Below are 3,495 nucleotides of genomic sequence, written 5' to 3'. Positions count from 1 at the left end.
GTTCCTTTGTTTTGTTTCTCTATATTCCACATATGATTGAAATCATCAGGAATTTGTCTTTCTTGTTTGAAATTATTTCATGTAACATAATTCTTTCCAGTTGTGGCCATGTTGCAACAAAATAATCTCTTTAAAACAGAAATTAGGTCACATTTCCTATGTCTCATAAGTCTGCAATGATATCTCATACTATTCAAAGTAAAAATTGAAGTTTTGCAATTGGTCATATGTCCTAAGTAATTGCAACCTTACCTTCCACCTTTTTGTTGTATCACATTTTCCCTGCACTTGTTTCTTCCATTTTAGCTGTGCTTTCCTCCAACTCTTGGACAGAAGGTCCTCAGAGATAGATGTCATTTTCTGCTACTGCTTCTCTATGGCTATCCTACAACAGATTTTAGTGGCCTGAACTTGCATGGACACTTTGTAATGTGGCAGCTCACATCTCAGGGTAGGACATCGACACTATAAGAAAGCTCTTCTTGTTATGAATGTGACCTTCAACATAACCAAGCAAATCTTAAAGTTTCACCTGTTTCCTTATCTAGTGTTTCCCAGGCATCTTTTACTTGTGCTTTCTGTTAACTGTCACTGTTTTACCACTTGAGGGACATGGCTACTCTTAAAATCAGGGTTATTTGACAGGCGTAATGAATAACATATATCTTAATTTTTATGCTTGAATATTGTACATTGTTCAAACTGACACATATAAAAGTTAGGAACAAGTTATAACATGCACTTAATTATATGTCATGCAAACAAATTACCAGGGCAGTTTCTGTAGGCACAGCTCCAGTAGCAACATAGATTCATGGTAAATTACATTTACTACAGTACAGTGATGTGTGAGAAAGAAACTCCTAAGCAAATGTTCTTCCATTAACATTTTTGCCACCATGACGTGGATAACAAAAGCAGGGTTTCAGTCATTCTCCAAATTTACAACCCTTATCTCAAAGATGAAATATATACCCCTCCTCCACTAGTATATTGTGTGTATAGCACCTTCCAAAAAGCAATCAACAAAATATAATTTAGCATAAACTGACAGGGAGTGGTTGGAAAACTCAAGAATATATGTAAGGCTACAACCCTGAAGAACGTGTTTTTACATGACACTTGATTTGAATCATCAAAGCTCAGCTGTACTTAAGGTGAGGGCTAAGTGGTAGCAGGACATGATGAGAAAAGGCTAAGATAGTAGGTGAGCCAGCGTGAGTATAGTGATTGCATTCTTGTGCTTTTTGTGTTCAGAGGAGATCCATTATTTGTAAATACCTCACAGAGATATTTTGTAAGATCTTCTGTGTCAGTTGAAAAGAAAGCAAGTATTTGCTAGGGGTATTTGAACTATTCACTAGGAGTAAAGGACAGAAAGGAAACAAGGAACAAAGAATGAGACTGAGAGCAGTCTGGAGAGGACAATAGAAGAAAAGAAATAGGGAGGCAGAATAAACAGTGGTTAAAAAAGGAAATATTGGCCCTCCCTGGTGGCGTGGTGCGTTAAAGCACAGCACTAAGAAGCTTAAGCCACTTCCGCATGAGTTGGATCCTCACCTGCCCAGGAGGAGATCCACATGGCGTGGCAGACCTCTCCTGACCCGTCCGCTGCTCCCCTCAGCAGTGTACTTCTGAGTCTGCCTGTTCTGCTCCCCACTCTGTCTCTGGTAAATCCTCTCACTCTCCGCTTCTCTGGCTGTACCCCAGTTCTGTATGAATAAATAAATCTTTAAAAAAAAAAAAAAGAAAGAAAATATTATTGCTGTCTGCACCTCCCTGGTCTACAAATGGTCCCTTCTTCTCTTGAGTGACAGCATGTTCTTGAGATACCATGCTGAAGGTCAGAATGAACAGATTTGACTAGATTGAGCTCCTGGTCACCAAGGCTGCTTTTAAGTCTGACAAAGTGGATACTATTGTGACCCCATTCATTGACATTAACTGCATAGTCAACATGTTCCGTATGATTCTACCCATGGCAAATCCAATGACACAATCAAGGTTGAGAAAGGAAAACTTATCATCAGTGGAAAATATTTATGTTTCAGGAGTGAGATTCTGCCAGTCAAGTGGGGGTGATACTGGCACTTAATATGTGATGGAATTCACTGATGTCTTCATTACATTGGAGAAGGCTGGTGCTCACTTGAAGGCTAGGGACAAAAGGGTCAACATGTCTGCCCCTTATGTTGATGCTCCCATATTTGCGATGGGTGTGAACCATCAGAAATATGACTCCCACATGATTGTAACCAATGCCTCCTACACAACCAACTGCATAATTCCCTTGACCAAGGACATCCATGACAATTTTTGCATACCGGAGAGACTCATGACCACTGTCCATACCATCACTGCCACTTAGAAGACCATGGGATGCCTGTTTGTGAAGCTATGGCATTATGACTGATGGGACGCCCAGAACAACATCCCTATTTCTACTGGTGCCACTAAGGCTGTGGGCAAGGCCATCTCTGTGCTGAACAGGAAGCGGCCAGGCATGGCATGCCATGTCTCACCCCTAACATGTAGGTTGTGGATCTGATCTGTTATCTGAAGAAATCTGCCAAACATAAGGACATCAAGAAAGTGGAGAAACAAGTGTCAAAAGGCCCCCTCAAGGGCATCCTAGGCTACATTGAGGAACAATCTTCCTCCTGTGATTCCAACAATGACGCCCATTTCTTCAACTTTGATTCTGGAGATGGCATTACCCTCAAACATTTCAAGCTCAATTCCTGGTGTGATAATGAATTTGGCTACAGCAACATGGTGAAAGACCTTATGGTCTGCATGGCCTCCAGTAAGTAAAAAAACCCTGGGCCACCAGCCACAATGAGAGCAAAGCTGAGAATTCCTTCTGCCACCCATACATTGGATTGAGAATTTTCTGACCTGTGACAATTCCATTTCAGATTCCCTAGAAAGGAAGAATGGCTTAGGAATTCCTGCCTTGTTATGCCATCAGTAAAGTACACTGTATCCAGACAAAAGCTTTATTTTCTGTTAAATGCTAAGTACTTAACTTACATGTTTTCACTTAATGTTGACAAAAATGAAATAGTTTAATATTATTTCTTTATTTTGAAAGGGAATATTGAGGCTGTGAATGATTAAATTATTTGCCAAAGAGCTTGAAATTACTCAACAGCTCAGTTAGAATTCAAGGCAAAGTTAGCTTGACTCAATATCCATGTTATCATCCCAGTATATTACAATTTTGTGATAACTCTGACATAGAATTTTAGCTTGTAAGTCAAGATCTATGTAGTTATTCTGGGAGGTCCACAATATCAGTCTTTCTTACAACATTAATAAAATTAATAAAACTGTTATTCTGTAGTTCTTGATTCCAAATCTGTGTTTTTATATAAAATGCAGGCATAACTTTAATGTCTCAAAAGTAAGACTGCTAATTCGGGGTAGCTTTGCTTGTGTTTTCTTGTCCACAGTCTTATGTACCATATTCTAGAATAACTAAGGGGCCAATAT

At 39.4% G+C, this 3,495-nt stretch overlaps 1 pseudogene; it reads left to right on the top strand.

Moving 5' to 3' along the window:
• The first annotated feature begins 1,834 nt into the window (after window positions 1-1,834).
• Window positions 1,835-2,814, top strand: LOC101637084 (annotated as a pseudogene).
• The last annotated feature ends 681 nt before the right edge of the window (window positions 2,815-3,495 follow it).

This window comes from Condylura cristata, unplaced genomic scaffold, assembly GCF_000260355.1.
Source record: "Condylura cristata isolate star-nosed mole 26May11 unplaced genomic scaffold, ConCri1.0 scaffold00019, whole genome shotgun sequence".
Taxonomy (NCBI): domain Eukaryota; kingdom Metazoa; phylum Chordata; class Mammalia; order Eulipotyphla; family Talpidae; genus Condylura; species Condylura cristata.
This window is presented reverse-complemented; position numbering and strand designations above follow the sequence as displayed.